Source organism: Puma concolor, chromosome C1, assembly GCF_028749965.1.
Source record: "Puma concolor isolate L17-30 chromosome C1, mPumCon1.1.hap2, whole genome shotgun sequence".
Classification (NCBI taxonomy): Eukaryota; Metazoa; Chordata; class Mammalia; order Carnivora; family Felidae; genus Puma; species Puma concolor.
The window spans coordinates 97119463-97144254 of NC_141674.1; the positions used below are offsets into that span (position 1 = coordinate 97119463).

Sequence of the window (24792 nt, forward strand, 5' to 3'; positions counted from 1 at the left end):
CGATTGTATGGGATACATGGCTGACGGCTTACCAGTGTCTTCCTGCCTGCTGTGCGGGCACCTGGACACAGTGCTGAGTCCTGCCCCTTGTCTGCGGGCTTGAGTCTGCCTACCCCATTCCACCTCCCTGGGCTAGAGGATCTTGGAGGCCAGGGGCTATTAGTGAATTACACTCAGAGTTATTAGGGAGCTGCTCTGTGCCAAATACTGGGCTGAGTGTTGCAGACACAGCAATTAATGAGAAAGCCATGGTCCCTGACTAGCGGGAGTAGAGATTTTGCACTAGCAACTACAAGGGGGATGCGTGTAATGAAAGAACAAGTACAGGGGAGATTGTCACTGTTTGCTGCTGATACATAGAAATACTAGAAATTCAATGGATACAATTTTTTTTAATGCTTATTTATTTTATTTTTGAGAAAGAGAGAGAGAGAGGCAGAGAGGGAAAGAGAAAGACAATCCCAAGCAGGCTCCACACCATGATGTGGGGCTTGAACTCACACGCTGTGAGATCATGACCTGAGGTGAAATCAAGAGTCAGACGCTTAATCTGCTGAGACCCAGTTGCTCCCAATGGATACAATTTTTATCTTAGAAGCCACACTTGTGTCCCATTCCTCAATGCTGAGGTCGCCCATAGGCAAAGGTGGGAGTTATGTGCATGGCCTGATTTCATGGAGACTACAAATGCATCCACCCCAAAAACGTCCAGGTCCAGGGCCTAGTAGGATACAGTTACAAAACTATGGGAATTTAGAAAAGATCTGGTTTTGAATTCTGCCTCTTCCTCTTCCTCTTCTGGTATGTTAATGTCTCTGAGAGAAACTTCCCCGTCTGTAAAATTTGAATAACAATAACCATCCCCAGCAAGGTTGACTCTGTTTAGTGACTCAGCGGGTACCTCTTGGGACTGGAAGTTGAGTTACTAAACAAAGTCAGCCTTGGGACAGCCCTCCTCTTCTATGAGACCAGAAAGCCCCACAGCCAGAGCAAGGTTAGGCCACAGACAAGGCTGTGTCCTAAGAAGCAATGATTAAATGTCCATGTTGGTTGAGGGACAAGCAAAGGCAGAAGCTTGTCCTCTCCCTGATGGGCTAGTTTGTAGACAAGCCTTAGCGACCCTAGGTCAGGGTTCCCATATGGTAGGGGTAACACTGGTGACATGGGGAGTGGATGAACATTTCTGATTTTGCAATCTATCAGTGATTTTGATGTGTTTTGGGAAAATACAAGTAGCATAGCAAACTCAAGATTGTATGAATATTTTTGTTTAGAATGATGTTAGGTTTTTAAAAAGAATTTTGTTTTTTTTTAATTTTTATTTTAAAAATTTTGCTACTGTTTATTTTTGAGAGAGAGAGGGAGAGCATGAGTGGGGGAGAGGCGGGGAGAGAGGGAGACACAGAATCCGAAGCAGGCTCCAGGCTCTGAGCCATCAGCACAGAGCCCGACGCGGGGCTCGAACCCACAAACCGTGACATCATGACCTGAACCAAAATTGGATGCTCAACTGACTGAGCCACCCAGGTGCCCCAAAAGGTGAGTTAATTTTAAAAAATAGGTAAATGCTTGTTCATCTGGCACAGTGATAGAAGAAAAATCATAAAGGGGGTTCACAAATGACTAAAATTTGAGGAACATTGATCTAATAAGCCTCTTTATATTAGTAGCGAAGAAACTGAGGTCAAGAAACAGACCTGGGACTTGAACCAGATCCTCGGAGCTCCAGGTGGTGCTCCTCTGAGCAGCCAGGGCTCTCTCACTTCGTTGGGCAACCTACACTAGAAGGTACTTTCCTTAGGGTTCTTTTTTGTTGTTGTTGTTGTTATTAAAAGTTTTATTGAGATGGAACTCACATACCATAAAATGCAACCTTTTAAAAGTGTCTAATTTAGTGGGTTTTAGGAAGTTCATAGAGTTGTGTAACCAACAGCGCAATCCAATTTTAGAACTTTCCATTGTCACCTTGAGAATCTGGGTAGCCGCTGAGTAGCCACCAGTCCAAGAAAAACGAGGAGGTTCATGGAGTCAACCCAAACCCAACCTGTACCTGGAGCCCAACCCGAAAGAGCCACAGATGATCCACAGAACTGTGAGGCAGAAACATCAGTGTATAAACGTGTAAGTGACTTTGGAGTCAAACATGCCTCGTTTGAATTCCAGCTTTTTAATTCTATCATCTTGTTACTTAATGTCTCGGGTCTGTTTCCACGTCTTTAAGGTGGGATAGAGTTGCTTGAGGGTGAACGTGGTTAGGCGCAGAGCCTCTCACACAGCAGGGCTTGGTAACGTTTTTGGCTGCCCACAAAGCATCGATTCCCCCGTTTCTTACACCAGTTTTTATTTAGGTTTCCCATATGTCCTCCTGTGCTCCCTGGGAAGCTGACCACACCCTGAACTTCAGAGCCAGTTGTGACTGGCATAAGGGAAATCCCAAGTCTCTTGCCACCCATTGGCTCAGGAACTCAGGTGTAAGCCGGTCAACAGAGGGCACAGGGCTGGCCCCAGCCATGTGCTCAGGAATGGGTATATGCATCAATCAGGTTCTTAGCTGCAATAGCAGAAGCCCATCTGGGTGATTCAGCACTTGGAAAGTTTATAGAAAGGACAGTGGGTGGCTCACAAGATCATAGGGAGAGCTGGAAAGCCAGGCTGCTGGGAAAACTGGCCCAAACCATTCCACAGGTCACAGCTGACAGGTGCCACCAACACCAAGCTCTGGATGAAGGCACTACAGACTATTCTAGATGCATCTGTGCCAGGAGCTTGACTTTACTCTGCAGCCACAAATGCCTCTGCTGTGTGTATGTGTGTGTGTGTGTGTGTGTGTGTGTGTGTGTGTGTGTGTGTGGCAGGCTGTAGCGGGAGAGCAGAATCATCTAGTTTCTACTTTGGGGAGGTGGGACTTATAATTTCAAACTTGTCCTAACAAAGGGAGAACAAAATCTGGCTTCTACCTTGGAGAGGTGGAACTTATAATTTTGAACTTGTCGTAACAAAGGATGAGTGTTCAAAAGAGCCAGGGTGACCGCAAGCATGACAGATGCCTACCACAAGATTTGTTCCAGTTTGAGAAAATGAGGCACAAGGGGGTTGTTTGTTGGGACTTCTTATAAAGGATCCTCTTTATTCATAAAAGGGACACAAGAGGAGACTCTTTTCTCCGGACATTGTGATGTGTTGATGTGGAGTCTGGAGAGCAATAAATCACTTTGGCATGAGGGAAGCCAGCCTGAAAATGAAGCCAATACACAGAGGACGGGGGGGGGGGGGGGGGGGGGAAGCAAGAAGGGAGCAGAGAAAGAGTGCCAAGCCACTGTCCTAAGCTGATTCTGAAGCTATCCATGTGCCTGATTTCCAGGTACATGAGCGAGAGTTACTTGGATGGTCTGTTGCTGGCAGCCAAAGGCACCCTAACTGAGGCAGAAACAATTACATATGGAGACAGTGAAAGGTGAGGAAATCAGAGGGAAGACCTGGGTTCTAGCCCCGTTTCTGCCTTGTGCCTCCTACCAAAGCATTAACCTCTGAACCACAGTTTGGCTTTTTCTCACAAGAACTGTTGTGGAGTGAAACGAAGGGTGTACGAGTACCGCGTAGACGAAAGTGCAAAGGATTCTTCTTCCCCACAGGCCCTTGTAATCAAACAAGACAGGGCCAAAAACAGGGCAATAAATGAACAAACAAACAGCTGTTTTCTCAAAGGCTTTAACATTCCAGGTTCCCATTTGGCCTAAGTTTTCATGTGTTCTCTATACTTGGCAGCTGGGTGGGAGGTAGTGGGAGGTAGGAAGGAGACGGAAACGCTTTGAAGTAGAATTAGGTCAAAGCTGATCATTAAACAGTGTGTAGATTTGGGGAGTTTGCTTTTTCCTTGTCTCTGTGTTCTTAAAGAAGCCCAGGGAAATGGTAGGCTCTCCTTCAGGGGGAGAAGGAAGGAGGGCGCCAGATGCGTTTTACTTTCTTCCCTTCGATTGTCCTCACAGCAGGTAGGTAGGGAGGTTTGCCTCCATTTCTCAGATGCAGAAATGGTTCCAAGAGGTGAAGTCACCTCTGGGTATGAACTTGAACTTAGTGCCATGAGATTCCAGACCCCATGCTCTTTTCAGTACACCCCCAACCCCCGCCAGCTCCCAGAAAAACATAAAAAGATATTTACTCCAGGGGCGCTGGGTGGCTCAGTCGGTTAAGCATCCGACTTCAGCTCAGGTCATGATCTCACAGTCTGTGAGTTCGAGCCCCGCGTCGGGCTCTGTGCTGACAGCTCAGAGCCTGGAGCCTGCTTCGGACTGTGACTCCTTCTCTCTCTGCCCCTCCGCCTCTCACACTCTGTCTCTCTCTGTCTCTCTCAAAAATAAATAAACATTAAAAAAAGAGGATATTTACTCCTTCGGTACTTCAGCTCTAAAAGTTTAAACAGAAGCTTACCAGGAAGGCTGAGGGAAGGCACTGTCTCCTCAGGTTAACTTCAAATGTTCTTTTTCCCCGAGGGAGGCAACTGTGGTATCAGAAGAACATGGTCATATTTGTAAATACCAAGTATATCTTTGAAGGACACTGGTCATAGACGGTGATCTGAGGGTGCCAGGGAAGGGAGGCTGGCCACTGAGGGGGAGGAAGAAACAGACACTTTTCACTGCTGGCCCTTTCCTTGCTAAACATCGTAGTATGTGTGTGTCTTACCTACTCAGAAAGTAAATAAACTAAATGATTGTTGGCATTTAGGTCACGCGTCTGCTGCTTCCCAACAGTGACCTGGGCTAGCCACTCTTTAATGTTTCCTCATTTGTAAAATGAGGATAAAAGTGTCTGCCTCTCAGTCCTACTCAGAAGATTAGATCACATCATGCACATGAAAAGAGCTTGGCATTTATTAAATGCTCAGTAAACAGAAGGCAGTTTTCCAGACTGCAAAGCTCTAGCCATATGAAAACTACAATCAGTAAGTTATTATTGCTTTTTGGCCACGGCATTTATACAAATAATTTTGGAATATTTTTCTTTTCAATCTGGACTACCTCCTAGGCCTGAAATAGTTTGGCAAGTCCACCATGAGAGTAACCCATATGTTAGAGGGAGGAACATAGGTGTGGAGTCAGACAGATCTGACTTCAGAACCTAAGGCTGTGTAACCCTGAGCAGGGCACTCGATGTTTCTGAGCTTCAGCTCCTAATCAGCCTTGGGATGATTGGATCCTTGTGAGTGGTCTTTGTTTCTTATCTGATGCCCATCTCCCAAACCGGATCCAATTCCATAATGTATTAACCAGAAATCTTTTTGGGCAGATACGGGGGAGAAGATACAGATCATACCACACAATAAAAATTAAGTCAAATTCTCCATCAGATTTCCCAAATTCCTCTTTCTTACCAGTGGTTTTCTCTTTCCTTCCCTTCACCTCTATGACTTCTTTAAACCCCTTCTGTCATCCAGAGCAGTTCATCTCTACCCTCAGCTGGTGTGGCCCACTCAGCAAAACAAAGACCAAGCAGAAGTTCCTGTCCTTGACTGTGTCTCTCCACAGGTGGGATGAGGTGACCTCTGTCCAACCTGCCACACGTAAATGGGGGATGATAATACTTACTGTGCAAATGCATTGTGAGGATGGGTAGAGCTGGAATTCAGGTCCAAGCTTTCTGACCTCAAGTGCAACATGCCTGCCCACAGGTATTTCAAGACAACAGAATATTGTAGAATCTTGATTCCTAGTTCTGTTGTTGTTACATTCAATTTTCAGAAGAGACAAAGACAGTCTTCAGAGTATATGCTGGGGTCAGTACAAATTCACGCCAAAGTCTTGCTCTCTGTGTATCTGTGATGCCAGCCAGGGAGACCTGAACTTAGAGTGATGACCCCTGAGGCAGAGTGATATCCTCCATCATCAAAGAGCCATCTTATTATGTACGTTGACTTCTGCTCAGGCAAGAACGTAGACTGAGATGTTTCAAAACTCATCTGCAAGATGTGGGACGTGATAAGGTTTTCTTCTTGGCCTGATGTCCCACTTCCTAAGCCTCCCAGCAAGTTGGGACTTCATTGTAGATAAAGGGAAGGGAAGGGAATCAGAATGAGCAAGCCTATCCATGGCGTTGGCAGAGAGGCAAGCCAGGGAAGACGGTCAGCAGTAGGACCCGGAGGAGAGTGTATATCAGTTTCCTAGATCTGCTGCAGCAAAGTACCACGGACGTGGTGCCTTAAAGCAACACACGTTCCTCTTCGCATTTCTAGAGGCTGGAAGTAAAAAAAAACCAAGGCACTGCCAGGGCCATGCTCTCTCTGAAGGTGCTGGGGGAGGATCCTTCCTTGCCTCTTCCTACTTTCCGGTGGTGACAGGAATCCTTGGTGTCCCTCGTCTGGTAGACACATCGCTTCAACCTCTGCCTCTAATGTCACATTGTGGTCTCCCTGTGTGTCTCTGTATCTCTGTTATCTCTTCTTATAAGGACACCGATCATTGGATCAGGCCCACCCAAGCTAGGATGACCTCACCTTAAGTAATCACACCTGCAAAGATTCTATTTTCTTTCTTTCTTCTTCTTCTTCTTCTTCTTCTTCTTCTTCTTCTTCTTCTTCTTCTTCCTTTTAATGTTTATTTATTTTTGAGAGAGAAAGAAAGCGCGTGTGCGCACGTGCATGTGAGCAGGAGAGGAGCAGAGAGAGAGGGAGGCAGAGGATCTGAAGCAGGCTCTACGCTGTCAGCTTAGAGTCTGACTCAGGGCTCGAACTCATGAAACTTGAGATCATGACCCGAGCCAAAGTCAGACTCTTGACTGACTGAGCCCCCCCAAAGGTCACATTCACAGGTCTTGGGGATTAGGACTTCAACTTACTGTTCCGAGAGACACAATTGAACCCACAACAGAGTGCTCTTCCTTATTTAATTTTTTTTAATGCTTATTTATTTTTGAGAGAGAGAAAGACAGAGAGCGAGTGGGGGAAAGGTAGAGAGAGGGAGACACAGAATCCGAAGCAGGCTCCAGGCTCCGAGCTGTCGGCACAGAGCCCAATGCGGGGCTCCAACCCAGGAACCGTGAGATTGTGACCCGAGCTGAAGTCAGACTCTTAACGTACTGAGCTACCCAGGCGCCCCAACAGGGTGCTGTTCCAAGTTTCCTGGCAAAGGTGTTTGCTGAAGTGATTCAGTAGGTAGTACCTAGCTAGCAGTGATGGAAGGAAGGGATGGGGGTGGGAAGGTGGACTTGTGGGGAGCAGCTTCTGCATTTTCAAAAATGGGGCAACGGAAGGCTGAGTGCCAGCTCAGTCTTTCCTATCTTCCCCTCTTCCTGGCAAAGGCAGATTTTCAACACTAACATCTGAAGCGCTAGTCTTAACCTGACCCGTAACTTCAAAATTCATCTGGCAAATTGACCTGTTCATCATTTATAAGGCACAGTTTCGCAGGATGGCTAACATTCCCTTCAAAGGTGGATGTGCGTGTAATTCATTCCAGTTTTTAAGAGAGCTCTCCCAGAATTCTGCTCAGATTTATTGTCGAATAACAGTTCTGAAAAATTGCATCTGATGCTGACTCAGGCCTGGCAGGGAGAGTTGTCACAGGCACTGGGTTTTGGCATCGATCTGTGCCTTCCCACTGAGAGAACCTCAGGGGTGGAAGCCCACAGGCCCGATTGCCCTTTCGGATTAATATTTAATAGGATGACCGCCCCCCTCCCAGCCTGCCAGCCCAGATCGGTGCCACAAGCCAAGGCTCAGCCTTGCTGTGCACAGGGGCTGCGAGGAAGACTTGGCAAAATTTTAATTAACTGAAGATAAACATACAGAGGGAGCGTGAGTCCATTAGCCGGCACCACCACCCAGCGAGAAAAGGCCTCGCTAATCACATGCCACAGCAGGTGAAATGACCTGCAGACCAGCAGCGTCCATTTGCTTTCAAATTAAAAAACGTATTTTCAAAATAAATACGTGTGGGGTCTCCGTTTGTCATGTGGTTTCTCCCGAAAAGCGGGAAAGCTGGGATGTTAATGAACAACCGTTTTCAATATTTTTCTTGCCCAGGAAAGCCGAACCCCCGAGTGCCAGTGCAGCAAAACAAGGCTGGAGTTGCCCTTCCCCTGGAGGAGAGGGACGCTTTTGGGAAGCCAACCAAAGGCAGTGAGAGACTGAGGACCGTCCCGGAGGAGAAGTACAAATAACACGGTTAGCCTGGGCCGGATCCGCTGAAACCAGAAGTGGGGGAAAAGGCAGGTGTGGCATATGCTGTTTGCTCACCACCACGTAGACAATTGACCGACCTTGGTTTGGATTACGAGATGGCCAAGTGACAGGTCTGGAGCTTAAGCTTTTGATATCCTAAAGAGAGGATTTTATACGGTTTTAGAACATGGTCCGAAAGGGGGTACTTCATTCACTCACTGTAGTATATATTCGTCACTTATTATGGAACAAGTGCCGGCCAGGTCTGTCTGGAGACACAGCAGTGAGGGAGGTTTCACAGTCTCTGTTCTCATGCATTCTAGTTGGGGGAAGTGGAGGACAAGATCAGGTGGCAACTAAACGCAGAGACCTGGGTGGTGAGAAAGAGCTGGTTGTGCAAAGACCTGGAGGACAGTCGGGGTTGGTGGGGGGGGGGGGGGGGGGAGGGGGACAGCAAGTGCAAAGTCCCGAGGGAGGGAGGAGCTTAATCTGTTGGAGGAATGGAGAACAGGTTAAGTGGTTGGAGCTCAGTGAAAAAGGAGATGAGTAGTAGAAGAAAAGAATGGAGAAAGGTAAGGTTAAGGTGATAGGGTTTTATTCCAAGTGCAATTCTGCATGTGAAACCTGTCATTCCCAGTAGATTCCAAGCGTCCAGAGGGCAGAGTCTGTATCGATCTTGCTCACTCAATACCTAGGTTGCATTCCAGGACGTGTGCTGTCTGCCTTGTCATTATTACTCTTCTTTTCTTTAATCCCTTTAGTATTATAGGTATAAGTATGTAAGGTTTCTCCCTGCAAATAAGTTGCAAACTACTTAATGGCTCAAACAGGGATCCCTCTTCTTCTGACCCTTCTGTCGTGTGGTGGGACAGCCTCCAAAGACCCTTGCCTTCTTGTGTCACCTCCTTTCACATCGAGTCAGGGCTTGCCCTGTGTGACCAGTAAAATGAAGTAGAAGGCGTAATGTATGAGCCTCAAGATAGGCCCTGAAGTCATCACAGCACCTGGCTTGGCCTCTTGGCTTCCCAGAGAAGCCAGCTGCCATGCCACGGGGACTCTCAAGCAGCGATGTGGCGAGGCCCACGTGGACAGGATCTCAGGCCCCCCAACAAGAGCCAGCGACAATTTGCCAGTCCTGTCAGTGAGCCACCTTGGAAGTAGATCCTCCTGTCCCTGCTAACACATGACTGCAAACTGACCCTGGGCCGGAATTACCCAGCTGAATCCTTCCCAGATTCCTAACTAACAGGAACCATGAGAGATAATAGAGGCTGGTTTTTTTGAGCCATTGAGTGTTGGGTGATCTGTTAGGCGGTGACAGATAACCAGAACGCCTCGCAGAAGGTCAGGCACGCAGTAGCTACTGCGGGTGGGAGCACAGCCATGAGGAAGTGCTCAACTGTGGCCCTGCCATGTGGAACGGAGGGCGAGGGACACCTGAGGTAAGGGGAGGGCAAATGCTCTGCCCTGTGGGCATCTAGGAGCAGGTCGGTAAGAAGAGACCGTTAATGAGATTATTTAAGAATAAATGTGGAGGGCAGAATTTATCAGTTATTGTCTCCTGTGAAGGAGCCAGGAGCCAGGGGATTCAACCAAAATATATCTGTAAGAATCTAGAACCTGTGTAACTTCTCCAAGTTGGCGGCTTTTGTTTTCTCCTGGTTCAGTTTTATGGGGTGAGATGCTGTTGAATATCTGTTTAGGACGACAAACAACAAAGATTCGGGGAGAGATTCTGTCCCACCCAATGGTGGGGCCCACCAGGAGGGGAACCGAGTGGGGGTGGGGGTGGGGAGACCCTGCTGAGGGAATTAAGTCAGGACTACCGAGAGGCAGGCCTGCAGGGCCTCACAGCTGAAAGCCCATTGCATCTGGGTGATGCCCAGAATGAGACCATTTCAGTAACTTCCTGGGGCCCAGGCACAGCCGTCCTCCGAATCTGCCTTCTTCCTGAGACTCCCCGCCTTTGTCAGAGCTGGCATCTCACTGGTGAAAATGTGCAATCATCTCAAGTAGCAGTGCGAGGCGCATGCCCAGCAAATTCTCCTCAAACAGCCCCCACGTTTGTTTGGCTACTTATTTCTGTAATGAGTTGATACGGTTCAGTTGAGGTCTGTTGAATTCTCGTTTGAAAATAAATTTGATCTGGAGCTTCCAGGTATCAATCCAATCCAAGTTGTGCTGGTGAGGTCAAGGCCAGGATGAGAGAGGGTGCTGGGCCCGGCCTTCCCTCCGCTTGCCCTCGCCACCCCCCCCCCCCCTTACTGTCCCTAAGGCCCTTCCCAGGAAACCTAACATTCCGAAGATCATAGCTGGGGAACCACAGATTGAGGATGTTCCAGAGTCTGCCACACTGTTTTAATAATCTGTCATTTGTGAACGTTTGCCCTGCCGTTTTCCTCCATGACTGCAAATAACTAGATGAATCTTCCTCAGACACCATCTCGTCTACAGTTCCCGTGCTTAATGTTCCTCACGGGAGGCTGCCTCTCTCTCAGAAGCTAAAGTCAAAGTGTCTTTCTCAGTGTCATCTCCACTGCCTGAACACGGAGCCCCCTCTCCAGTCACTTTCTCCTTACTGTCCCCATGTGTCCCCCTGCCTCTAGGCCCTGTGTTTGCATTTCTTCCACCTGGAACCCCATCTCCTCCCCCCATCCACCAGGCACACTTAGACCCCACTTCCTATGAGGCGACACCCTGTCCAAGGCGACTTCTCCTCCTCAGTGTTCCTTTAGCATACACTCCCTGGACCAGCCATTGACCCTCAAAATTCTGACGGATCAAAAGTCACAGAAACATGAGGGGTGCCAGGAACCTGAGAGATGGTCTAGTTCAAGCCCTGATTTCATAGATGAGGAGGTGGAAGCTTGAGGGCTGGTGTAACTTGCTCATGGTCCCACGGATAATTAATGCCCAAGTCACATCTAGGGGCCAGATCTCCAGGCTGGGTTTAATACTCTGGTTGCTTCTTGAAGGCAGAGACTGTGTTTTACAGCTCTTGGAATCCCCTCCACATAGTAGGTGTTCAATTAATAGTTGTGGAGTCATTGATTAGCTGGTGGTTGAAGCTGGCTCTTCGCTTGTGAAGTTAATCAGAAGCCAGCGCTGAGAGGAAGGCTGAGGGGGAGCAGCCGTGGACGAGACTGTCTGCTACCCAAAGTACAAGTGCCAGATCCCACCTCTGGAGGGCGCTTGTGAAAGAAGAAACATCCCTCCATCCTGAGGCTGTGTTTCTCTGAATGTCAACCTGCTGGTCTGCAAAATCAAGCCCATATGGGGATTGGGGAAATGTACCTACGGCACTTGGTACACCTAGGTACTCATAGATGTTTGTTTTCTTTTCTTGTCTTTTATTGCAACATCCTTATTTCTTCCATTTCGTTGTGAGAAATTTCACACACGCAACCAAGTAGAAAGAACTGTACAACAAACAGCTGTCTACTAACCACGTAGATCCCACCATTGACATCTAAAACTGCTTCTTCACATATCAGTCCATCTCTCTATCCCTCTATCCAGCCATGAATCTATTTTATTTTAGTGATGCATTTCACAGGAAATTGCAGACATCAGGACACTTCCCCCTAAATACTTCAGCATGAATATCATTAAGTAGGGTTCGAGATTTGTTTAGTTTTTCATTTGCTGTAGAATTTAATTGTAATGAAATGCATGAATCTTAATTGTACACTTACTGAGTTTTTACAAATGCAAACACCTGTGTAATCCAGCCCGCTCCCCCCCACCCCCACCCCCGTCGACATATACAGAACTTTTCCATCCCTACAAAAGTTCCCTCAAACCCTTTTCCAGTTCATCCCTCACCCACTGATAGAAGGAACCATTGTTTGGATTTTTTTTTTCTCGGCCCTGATCACCCATTACAGAAAGTCATATACATGGAATCATATAGTCTGTACTCTATGTAAGCTCATCCATGCTGTTGTGTGATTAGTGGTTCATCTTTTTTATTGCTGGATGGGATTCCATTGGATGAATACACCCCCATTTGTTTATCCATTATGCTCCTATTAATTTTTAATAAATGCTAGTTATCTCCCTTCTTTCCTTACGATCAGCTTGTCATCAGCAACATTAACCACCACAAAACTCGACCTGAAGGGGTTTGGCACCTCTGGGACAGGAAGGCCCTGGGCCGGCAGGAGAAGGCACCCCTCACAACAGCCGGTTCTTTCCTGGCTGAAGTCAGTGCACATAGAGAGCATCATGTTGATGGAAGAATCGATTTTAGTTTCCTCCTGGGAGATCTCTCACCCTGTCTTATTCTTATTCAGTGCATTCTTCCTAGCTTCCTCCACCATGAAATGAGTTGAAGCCAATTAAGAGCCTTCTGCTTCCTCATCAGCGATATTTATGACTATGGAAATATTTATGATGCATGGAGAGGGCCTGGGTCAGAGAGGAGACTGGGCTTTTGCTGTCCTTGTAAATGGGATTTGTTTCCTGCTTGTTTTTGCCAAGGTTGTAAAAAGGCAGAGTGCATGTCATATAGTTTAGGGTTGCTTCGCACCCCCCCCCCGCCTGCTCCCCCAACAAACCTTTGCATTCAGGCTGTGGATTAATCTATGATAAGCGCTTTTTTATTACTGACCTCCGTGCTTGGAATGAAGGAAGCATTTTCGTTTTCTGGACACTTTGGTAATGTTACCTCCTTTTTCTGAGCTTGCCCTCACATGACCTATCCAAGCTAGAGCTATGATGTACTAAGAAAAAGCATTTTAAATCCAATGACAGAAATTCTGCATTCTGTAAGGCTTAGGGGCTGCTGCAATTCACCAAAATGTCTCTGCATAAATAAGAAAGGGTCAGTTACTTCATGTTTTTGGTAAAATTACCAGGAAAACAACCCATTCACTTCAAAATACCCATTAAAAATGTTTATTTATTTTTGAGAAAGAGAGAGATGGGGAGAGAGAGATCGGGGGAGGGGCAGAGAGAGAGATGGGGGGGACAGAGGATCCGAAACAGGCTCCAGGCTCTGAGCTCTGAGCTGTCAGCACAGAGCCTGACACGGGGCTCGAACTCACAAACTGTGAGATCATGACCTGAGCCGAAGTCGGAAGCTCAACCGACTGAGCCACCCAGGCGCCCCTAAAGTACCCACTTTTAAAATAAACTTCCCTGCGTGTCGTCATCCCTGTTTCCCAGGAATGTCCTTTTCCTTCCCAAGGCTGAGGCCCCCATGCTGTCTGGACCCCATGCTCTCCCTCCCAGAGTTGGCTCAATCTGCATAGCCTCCACTGCAAATGGTTCTTCCAACTCTGCTCACAAACACTGTTTCTATCTTTCCTATAATATTCAGACCCAGTTACAAAAATAAACACACAGATCGATTACACATTTATATAAATGGACACGTTTATGGAATGTCCACCTGTGCCAAGTTGTCCTTTCGTGTGGTTGCCCTCCCTTCCCTTCCCTTCCAGAAGCCTGCCATCTCTGCCTTAGTTTCCTCACTTGCTGGGCCCTTACAGGATGGCCCACCCTCTCCACTGCACTGTGAGGGGCCAGAAGGCCACCGTGAACTTCGTAGCTTTCCTCCTGCCTCCTCTGGTACTGATGACCAGTCCCTTCTCTGGTGACTTTTGTGACTCCACAACATTCCTGTCACCTCCCACAACGCTTTTCCTTTTATGGGCTTTATTTTTCCTCCCACACCTTGAAGGTGGTCATTCCTCCAAGCAGTGTCTTTGGGCCAATGACATGCCTTCTTCTACCACATTGTCAGCTATCCCTGTGGGCAGCTCCAAGCTCCCTGTTGTCCTCGGCCTGCAGTCCTGCAGTCCAAGTAGCTTGCCAGATGCTTCCGCCTGGGTCACCTTCCACCTAAACCCTCGTCCCGCAAGGAAAGGGGCATGAAACGTGGGCTCTGCCCTCTGGGAGCTTATAATTTGGTCAGAGAGATACATGTGCCAGTTCCGAAATATTCTTTTTTTTTTTTTTTAATTCTTTTTAAGTTTATTCATTTTTGAGGGAGAGAGAGACAGAGGGAAAGAGGGAGAATGTGAGCAGGGCAGGGGCAGAGAGAGAGAGGGAGACACAGAATCCGAAGGAGGCTCCAGGCTCTGAGCTGTCAGCACAGAGCCCGACGCAGGGCTCCAACTCACAAACCCGTGAGATCATGACCTGAGCTGAAGTTGGACGCTTAACCGACTGAGCCACCCAGGCGCCCCTGAAATGTTCTGTAACAAACCCTGAGACTTAATTAAAATTAAAGGTGCTGATATAACAAGAGTCACACCACACGACAGAATGGTAAATGAGTGGTATTGCCAATACCATTGCTAATGGGGAGGGGACTGGGGGGAGAAGCGGTGGGGGGGGGAAGCTGGGCACGCTCTTGCCCAGGAAGGTCCTGCAGAACGTGGGTCAGCAAGTTCAGTAGGGAGGGGCAGAAAAGGGTGTTCATTTCAGACAAGAATAGGGGAAGACAAGACCATTCAGAGAACATTCTTTCCACCTGTATTCAACCATATAGGTCACAACACTTCTTCACGTTTTTTTACCTTGCTCCCCTAGGGAGATTGTGGAGGGTTTTTTTGGTGAGCTGTCACAATGACTGAGGAGTGCTATTAGCATTTAGTGCCTGGAAATCAGAAATGATAAATATCTTGCAGTGACGAGGTTAGTCTCATGCAAAGAATCGTCCTGACAGTAGCACCAAGGTTGAAAAACACATGTGATAATTGACTCCTCCTTGCCACCTCCATCCTCCCAAGAAATTGAAAAACGGGATCCTCCTCCCCCCAACCCCACCTTGGCTTGACTTTGCCAAGTCACACTAGTAAAACCCACACAGAGTGAATGGAATCACCCTTGTATCATGGTAACTAGGGCCCAATGGACAGACTCAAACACATGGCACGGGGCCCCAGCCAGAAAGAAGGGTCAGTTCAGCTGCATTGAGCTTACTCACAATTTTGCAGGCATGATTTTGCAAATTCTAGAAAGTTGTTGTTTTTTAAATTTTAACACAAATTAATGTTTATTGTTAGATCAAAAAGATAAAATTTTATTTTGAATTTCATGTGACAGGAGTCCCTGTGAATTTATCAGGGATTAGGGCTGATAAAGCCATTAATTGGGCCCTGGGAGTGTCCCAGAAGAATCCTATACATGTATGACTGAGCAGTTGCTAGAAATAGTTCCCATTGCCAAAGAGGTTGGTCTTAGGAGGCAAGACTGGAAAAAACTAGTTAGGAAACCTAAAGCCTAATTAATGGTGCTTTATCTTGTTTGGGGGAAGACTGTAACAGATGATGGGAAGCCAGTTGGTCAGTCTGTTAGCTGACAAATAGTTAATTACTATGTTCCAGGCACTGGGCTGGGCGCTGGGATACAGCATGAACAAGGTGGTGTCCCTGCTCTCAGGGTGGGGAGGAGGAAACAGGAAAAAATGCTACAGTCATAGGTCACACACGTGTGTATCCAGACAGGCATCAAGAAGATGGTTACAGGTCAGCGAGGGAGCCTAGAGAGACCGTGAGTCTGAGAACAGTTCAGCAGGTTTATCCAGCCCTCTGAGGAGGGACAGGCAGGATCTTGATCACTGGTCACTTGATGACTGGTTTCCCAGGTCTCACCAGGGCTGGAGGAAAGCCCCGAGGGGCTGACCAAGGGTGAAGCTAAACACTAGGAAAAACCCAAGGGTCAGAGCCAGGGAAGTGGAGCCAAACTCCAGTCTAGGGGTGGAGTGGGGCGGGACCCGAGAGGAGGGGCACAGAAAATCCTGGTTGGCTACTAGGAGAGGGCTGATGGGCGTGGTCTTTGCCTCATTGGCTGCCAGGCGTGTGGGGGTGTGGCCTGGTTTAAAAGAACAAGGCGGTGTTATGGAGAAGGGCGGGGACATGCGTGACTGGGTTAGGGCCCCAACAGAAAACAGATGACATCTTCATTGGAATAACTGAAGAAGGGGAATTGACACAGGCGTGGGTAAGTCGTGGGGGAACCACAGGGATGTTGGGATGATCCCACTCCTGTGTCAGCCCAGAGTGAAGGGTGGGAAAGTAGATAGGAAACCAGGAAGAAGAATCAGACAGAGAAAGGTAGAGGTGAGAAGGTTGTCTTGAGAGATACTGGGGCATCCTCACAGGGATGCAATGGAGAATACTGTGACCTTACTTCTTTGCTCTCCAGTCTTCTGTCAGCTCCCCCTTGGTCAAACCCAGTGAAAAGGGAGAGGACAGATAACAAATAATCCAGAAATGAGCAAAAGACATGAATAGACATTTCTCCAAAGAAGACATCCAGATGGCCAACCGACACATGAAAAAATGCTCAACATCACTCATCATCAGGGAAATACAAATCATGAGATACCACTTTACACCTGTCAGAATGGCTACCATTAACAACTCAGGCAACAACAGATGTTGGCGAGGATGTGGAGAAAGAGGATCTCTTTTGCATTGTTGGTGGGAATGTAAGCTGGTACAGCCACTCTGGAAAACAGTACAGAGGTTCCTCAAAAAACTAAAAATAGAACTACGCTACAACCCAAAAATTGCACTACTAGGTATTTATCCAAGGGATACAGGTGTGCTGTTTCAAAGGGACACATACACCCCAATGTTTATAGCAGTGCTATCAACAATAGCCAAAGTATGGAAAGAGCCCAGATGTCCATTGATGGATGAATGGATAAAAAAGATGTGGTATATATATATATACAATGGAGTATTACTCGGCAATCAAAAAGAATGAAATCTTGCCATTTGCAACTACGTGGATGGAACTGGAGGGTATTATGCTAAGTGAAATTAGAGAAAGAAAAAAATCATATGACTTCACTCCTATGAGGACTTTAAGAGACAAAACAGAGGAATATAAGGGAAGGGAAACAAAAGCTATATAAAAACAGGGAGGGGGACAAAACAGAAGAGACTCATAAATATGGAGAACAAACTGAGGGTTACTGGAGGGGGGATGGGCTAAATGGGTAAGGGGCATTAAGGAATTTACTCCTGAAATCATCGTTGCACTATATGCTAACTAACTTGGATGTAAATTAAAAAATAAAATTAAATTAAGAAGAGAACAACAAAAAAAAGGGTGCTAGGCAGCTAATCCTATCTGTGTCCATTATAGTGGAGTTTGGGACTCTGAGTTTGTTTCTAAGATGATATGCTGTTACTAAAATTTATGTCTGCTGTGAATGTTCCTTTTATTGCAATATAAAATATGCAAGTTATAAATTCAAAAAAAAGCAAGAAAAGGGAGAGGACAGAGCAGGGTCAAGGGGTCCAGAAGGTAAACAGCACACGGTGACCCATGGCCAAAGGCGCAGGCAGTCCTATTCCTGGAAAGAAACCGTCCGTTGTAAACAAGAACGCTGCCTCCCTTGAGACCAGCTGGGTTCATGATGGAAGAGGAACTACAAGTCAGCCTGGTACCAGCCCCTGAGTGATTCTTTTATCTTGCCTAGCTAATGGTACCACAATTTTCTTCTCTGGATCTGTTTCTTCCCATCCCCACTGCCTCTGCCCCTGGCCACCACCTTCTCATGACTGCATTTCTCTTAACAGCTTCCTGACTGGTCTTCCTGCCTTGACCCCTCATCCAGTCCGTTCTCTATCCTGCAACCAGATCCTTTCAACATGCTGATCTGAGCCTGTCATTTCCTGTCCTAAGACTATGTCACCATAGCAGCCAACATGAAGTCCAAGCATCTTACCATGGCTTATTCAGATTTTCATGGTCTGGCCTCATTTCTTGCCAATTCTACCCAGTTCTCCTCCCTGTCTATTTTCAACCTCCCCCCAGCCAAACCTTTCTCCCCAAATCCAGCCCACTGTGATACAGAGCTACTCTTTGATCTCTCTCTGACCCCCAGGCCGTTGCACCTGCTGTTTCGTCTCCTGAAAGTCAGGAAGTCAATTCTAACCTTTTTCTTCTTCCTCATTCCTTCATTCCTGGTTACCCTTGGCAAGGCTTCAGTGCCTCTCCTATATGTTCCCATAACACCCTGGCCCTGCCCAAACCATAATATTTACTTTTAAAATCCAACAGATATTTATTGAATACCTGTAATGCCTCACGCTCTTACCACCTCAGGGCCTTCACTTATGCTGTTATTTCTGCTTGATGTATTTTTTAATTCTTCATCTGACTGACTCTTAGCCTTTGGGTCTCAGCTGAAATGTTATTTCCTACAAGGAGTTCTCCCCTCTTATTCTGCCAAACAGCATCCTGTCTGATTTGTTTTATCTGATATCTGTGTCCCCCTCTTCACGTGGGAAGGTGCCAGATCTGCTTCATCCACCACAGTGTGCCCATCTCTAGCTTACAGCCCGGCAGGCAGTGGGCACTGATCACATATGTGGCGAGGGGAGAGGAGCAATAGGGTTCTCCCATTAGACCGTGACAAGGAATAAGGACTGGAAAGTAAATTTTACTAGTTAAGTAAAATACGAAAAAAAATTAGGCCTGAAAGTGGACCTTTATTGGATGGGGAAAAGAAAGGACAATTAAATCATAAGGCTTTCAAAGCTGAAAATACTGAAAAGATCACAAAATACAGAAAAATAACACAATGCTTTTATTTTTCTTGTTATTTTTAAAGATTTTACGTTTTTAGGTATTCTCTGTACCCAGCATGGGGCTCGAACTCACAACCCCAAGATCAAGAGTTGCACCCTCCACCAACTGAGCCAGCCGGGCACTCCAACAATGTTTTTATTAATTAACTGCCTAGCACACTGCTATAAGACTTTCTTCCTTGCTGGCTACCCTTTTATCTGGGTTCTCTTCATATGACAACAATTTTGTAATGATTTGTATACAGAGATAGGAAAGAAAATGAAGTCTTTCCCTTGAAATAGCCAAAAATGGTATTTATTATTAATAGTTGGGATGCATAAAACATGTGATTTCACAACCAGACCTACTTGTTGCTTGTAGGACTGCGATTGTTTGTACTCTACAAACGAGAAATCTTATTTGACATAATTCCCATGGAGAAAGAAAAAGGTATAGCATGGAGTTGTATCACTGTATTACTGAATATTCCTAGTATATATGACTAGGTAGCTGTGAGAACGAAATCTTGCACATCTGATGATTGGAAGAAATTCCCCTAGACTAGCGTTTGGTGCTATACGATGCAAACTGTGTTTCTCCCCACTACCCACATGCTTCCCGGTGGCCAGGTTCCATAGGACACTCTTCAATCTGCTACGATCTTTGGCCCTGCTCCTTGTGCCACAGCACCCAGTGAGTCGGCACCATGAGCAGTAGGAAGATTCCTGGCAGCTGTTACCACCCTGAGAGGGCCAGCATAAATGATTATACGCAAAAGTGACTGCCCACCACCTAAATACAGCCCGCGAAACACAAACCCACATACATGCCCGACTTCACTTCCCCTGTGCCAAATCCCACAAGAGCCCCTGGTCACTTCAGGGCCACCCTACACCAGGGGAAACATGACAGAGGGAAAAGCGGAGTGGGAGGAGACAGCCTTCTTAACCAAGTGGGCGGAAATAGCTTGCTTTTTTTTTTAATTTTATTTTTTTAATATGAAATTTATTGTCAGATTGGTTTCCATACAACACCCAGTGCTCATCCCAACAGGTGCCCTCCTCAATGCCCATCACCCACCCCCCCATCAACCCTCAGTTTATTCTCAGTTTTTAAGAGTCTCTTATGGTTTGGCTCCCTCCCTCTCTAACTTTTTTTTTTCCTTCCCCTCCCCCATGGTCTTCTGGTAAGTTTCTCAGGCTCCCCATAAGAGTGAAAACATATGGTATCTGTCTTTCTCTGTATGACTTATTTCACTTAGCATAACACTCTCCAGTTCCATCCACGTTGCTACAAAAGGCCATGTTTCATTCTTTCTCATTGCCAAGTAGTATTCCATTGTATATGTAGACCACATCTTCTTTATCCATTCGTCAGTTGATGGACATTTAGGCTCTTTCCATAATTTGGCTATTATTGAAAGTGCTGCTATAAACATTGGGGTGCAAGTGCCCCTATGCATTAACACTCCTGTGTCCCTTGGGTAAATTCCTAGCAGCGCTATTGCTGGGTCATAGGGTACATCTATTTTTAATTTTTTGAGGAACCTCCACACTGTTTTCCAGAGTGGCTGCATCAGTTTGCATTCCCACCAACAGTGCAAGAGGGTTTCTGTTTCTCTACATCCTCTCCAGCATCTATAGTCTCCTGATTTGTTCATTTTAGCCATTCTGACTGGCGTGAGGTGGTATCTGATTGTGGTTTTGATTTGTATTTCCCTGATGAGGAGTGACATTGAGCATCTTTTCATGTGCCTATTGGCCATCTGGATGTCTTCTTTAAAGAAGTGTCTATTCATGTTTTCTGCCCATTTCTTCACTGAATTATTTGTTTTTCGGGTGTGGAGTTTGGTGAGTTCTTTGTAGATTTTGGATACTAGCCCTTTGTCTGATATGTCATTTGCAAATATCTTTTCCCATTCCGTTAGTTGCCTTTTAGTTTTGTTAATTGTTTCCTTTGCAGTGCATAAGCTTTTTATCTTCATGAGGTTCCAATAGTTCATTTTTGCTTTTAATTCCCTTGCCTTTGGAGATGTGTCGAGTAATAAATTGCTGCGGCTGAGGTCAGAGAGGTTTTTTCCTGCTTTCTCCTCTAGGGTTTTGATGGTTTCCTGTCACACATTCGGGTCCTCCATCCATTTTGAGTTTATTTTTGTGAATGGTGTAAGAAAGTGGTCTAGTTTCGTTCTTCTGCATGTTGCTGTCCAGTTCTCCCAGCACGATTTGTTAGACTGTCTTTTTCCATTGGCTATTCTTTCCTGCTTTGTCAAAGATTAGTTGGCCATACTTTTGTGGGTCCAATTCTGGAGTCTATTCTATTCCACTGGTCTATGTGTCTGTTTTTGTGTCAATGCCATGCTGTCTTGATGATTACAGCTTTGTAGATGACGCTAAAGTCTGGGATTGTGATGCCTCCCGCTTTGGTCTTCTTCTTCAATATTACTTTGGCTCTTCGGGGTCTTTTGTGGTTCCATACAAATTTTAGGATTGCTTATTCTAGCTTCAAGAAGAATGCCAGTGCAATTTTGATTGGGATTGTATTGAAGGTGTAGATTGCTTTGGGTAGTATTGACATTTTAACAATATTTATTCTTCTAATCCAATAGCTTGCTTTTGCAAAGTTTACAAAAACATGTTGCCATGGGAACACACCGCTAAGGCCCCTCTCAGAACTTGTGCCAATGGGAGGCCCTAAAATCTGAGCATCTTTAACTTCGTGGTGAGTTTGTCTCTGTCTGTATCTTATTCACTGTTATGTGCTCCCCCTGGCACCACCCCTGGCACATAGTAGTTGCTTTACTAAATACATGCTGAGTGAGGGAAAAGTGTTGCTTGGCCTTATTATTCAGGAGATATTCTTCTCCCCCAGTAGATCTCATTGCCTTAATTTTTTAAATTTGTTTTTATATTTATTTTTGAGAGAGAGAGAGAGAGACAGAGTGCGAATGGGGGAGGAGCAGAGAGAGAGGGAGACACAGAATTCAAAGCAGGCTCCAGGCTCAGAGCTGTCAGCACAGAGCCTGATGTGGGGATCGAACTCACGAACCGTGAGATCATGCCCTGAGCCGAAGTCGGACGTTTAACCAGCTGAGCCACCCAGGCGCCCCCCATTGCTTTAATTTAAAGCTGGTGCTCATGGAATGGTTGAGGAGAATTATTGGATGCACGGGGGGCAGGGGGAGGGAGAAGAGGACCATTTGGTGGGGTAAGCTTTCCATCCCCTCGTCGCCGGGCAAATAAACCAACGCCAGCACCTCAGCTGCCCTCATTAGCCATCAGCTGCCCTGACTGCCCTCTCCAGGTAATTCTAATTGGCTCCAATCAGGGAGAGCCAGGCCTGGGCTTTATTAACAGTGACAGCAGCCCCACCGTTAGAATTGCAGGTAGAAAGGTCACGTTGGAAACACTGTTTTCAAGCACGGGGTAATTACAGACAGAACTCTTTCTGGCTTCTGCAGCTCTGCTGAAGGATCTGTATTTATCCAGCCCTGCCACTGGGGCCTTCCAGTTTCCCGCTTCCATTTTCTTCCACGTTGTGAGGCTGCTGGCCTTAAGGATCCACATTCTTTTTTCTCCATGACCTTGGGCGCGGGACCAGAAGCAGTCTGGATTCCCAAAGCGCTGGAGGGGTGTTCGGTGCTGAAGAACTCGTTGAAAATTCCAGGTAAGGAGGGTTGGGCTGCGTTTCTAGACCGAAGGTGGTCACCACAGGCCAGTGGTTTCAGCGATACTGGTGTATGAGAACCAAGTACGCTTCATACTTTTCTTGCAGCCACTTGTCATGCCCAGCTCCTCTGCTGCGCTCTGCTGAAGCCTTCTTGACCCTCAGGCAGTGAGTTACACCCTGTGTGCTCCACGGCTCTTGGCGCATGCCCCTATTACAGGACTCACTGCACTGTGTTTTATTTATTTGCCTAGCCATCTGCCTTTCGAGATGGACCGCCAACTCCTTGAGGGCACTGACCAAATCTTATTCTTATTTATATTATTGGCTTATTCACTAGCACAGAGCTTGGCACTTGGCAATTATCTATCGAGTGACTCTCCAGATGAAGGGGATGGAAGATGTTGGGAATAATAAGATGAACCAATGTGGGCATAAAGTCTTACAGTAGAAATAGCATGCCAAGTGGTGAAGTGTGTGGCCTTTGGAGTCCGACTGGTTTAAATTCCAGCTCTACTACGATGTCAATTAAGATTAGGTTTCGCTGTAAAGGACGGAAAACCCAAAGCAGTGGTGGCTCAAACTGGTTAGGTGTTCATTTCTCTCATTTCTCTTTCATGTCAAAAGTCTCGGGGTGGTCACCTCAAGATGGCTGAATTGACTCAGTTCTGCGGAGTCTCTGGGGACCCAGGCTCCTTCTACCTTGTGGCTCTGCTGTGTACCCTTTGTCATGTCATGGCTCAAGCTGGCACCCCTCCAGCTCTGGCTCTCATAACTACATTCCACCAGCAGGAAGGAGGAAAGGGGAGAAGGCTCACGAGGCCAGGAAGTCGCCTTTGTTTAGATCCTGTTACCCACGAGTTAGTCACATGGACATGCTTCGTTTCAACAGAGTCTGGAAAATGTCTTAATTCCAGAAGGCCATGTGCTCAGCTTGTAATGGGAATCTGTGGTTCTGGAAGAAGGAGAAACTAGATTTTAGAGAAAAACAGTCTCTGCTATACTCACTTACTGTGTGACTTTGGGGAAGTGAATTAACCTCTCTGATTCTCAGTTTCCTCCTTCAAGAGTTAAGGGGATGCAAGCAAATACCTTAGCAAAGTGCCCGGCATTTCCTAAGTGTTCAGCTAGGACTTGGTGTGGCTAGGCTGGCTGGAGGAGTTGTTCCCAGCAGGGAGCCTGTGCACTCAAGTCAGCCTGCCTGAACCTGAGTCGTAATCAATACTGTTCACCTGCTCTGTGACCTGGGGTTACTTCACCTTTCTGAGCCTTGGTCTTCTCATCTATAGGATGGGGGTAATAATAACTCTTTCTTCATAGGGTCGTTGTGAGGATTGACATATTTTATGTAAGGTAGTTAGCATAGCACCTAGCAATAAATATTCTGTCAGTGTTGGGGCGCCTAGGTAGCTCAGTTGGTTGAGTGTCTGACTTCGGCTCAGGTCACGATCTCATGGTTCGTGAGTTCGAGCCCTGCGCCGGGCTCTGTGCTGACAGCTCGAAGCCTGGAGCCTACTTAGGATTCTGTGTTTCCCTCTCTCTCTCTGCCCTTCCCTGCTCTCTCTCTCTCTGTCTCTCATAAATAAACATTAAAAAAAATATTCTGTCAATGTTGTCTTCTATTATTACTAGTCACAGCAAGCCCTGAGATTGGCCATGAGGAGGATAATGAAGATTTTTAGGATTCTGCCCAAAATGCGACTCATCCCAAGGGGGCAGGACCAATTTTGTAACCAGGAGGCAATAATTAATTTGGCCTACAGTAACTGCATTAGTACGTTTGCATTTTGAATCATCTCCAAATGGAGCTGACTTTAAATGCAACGGGAAGGTTCTCTGCCTTCCTGCTTATTTTCATCTTCCAGAGCGGTCAGCAATTCTCTCATTTACGGGGGGGGGGGGGGGGGGTTCCCAAAGGGATCAGGCAAGAAGCTCCAGGATGAGGAATCCCAAGAAAAAATTTCTGGCTCCAGCAGGACTGGGGGGCTGTGCTCAGGCTGCATTTGCGCTGGGACTCCTGTCCCCTCAGGCAGAAGTTGCAGGGGAGCAGAAAATATGCCAGGATCAGGTCAGACAGACTGCAGCTTGATAAAATGAGCAAAACATGCCATTTTTCTTCTGCTTGGGCTCCTAGGATTAACGGTTAGGTCCCTCAAGGCTCCTGTGTGTTTAGTCTCAGAAGACCCAGCACTCGGAGGAGTGGGAAGAATCAAAGGCACAGAGACTCCCAGGAAGCTTGTTGACGGCCCTGTTTCTTGCAAGAGCTGAATTGGGACCCTCTGTGTTCACAGGCTGCTTCCTACCTCCGTGCTAGCTGAAGTAGCTGCCAGGGGTCCCTGCGAGGCCAGAAAGACTGGAGGTGGGGGTGAGGAAATGGATGATCATGGCCCTGCTCTCACCTGGCAGCACCCAGGGTGCCCTTCGCACTCAGCCTT

The 24792-nt window shown here is 46.7% G+C and overlaps 1 long non-coding RNA gene across 1 annotated transcript; it reads left to right on the forward strand.

Moving 5' to 3' along the window:
- The first annotated feature begins 1872 nt into the window (after window positions 1-1872).
- LOC147578259 (uncharacterized) lies at window positions 1873-24190 on the forward strand. Its single transcript, XR_015254994.1, has 5 exons — window positions 1873-2121; window positions 3362-3454; window positions 8018-8158; window positions 22152-22357; window positions 22985-24190. It is a non-coding gene; the product is annotated as an uncharacterized LOC147578259 (long non-coding RNA).
- Window positions 24191-24792: the final 602 nt, after the last annotated feature.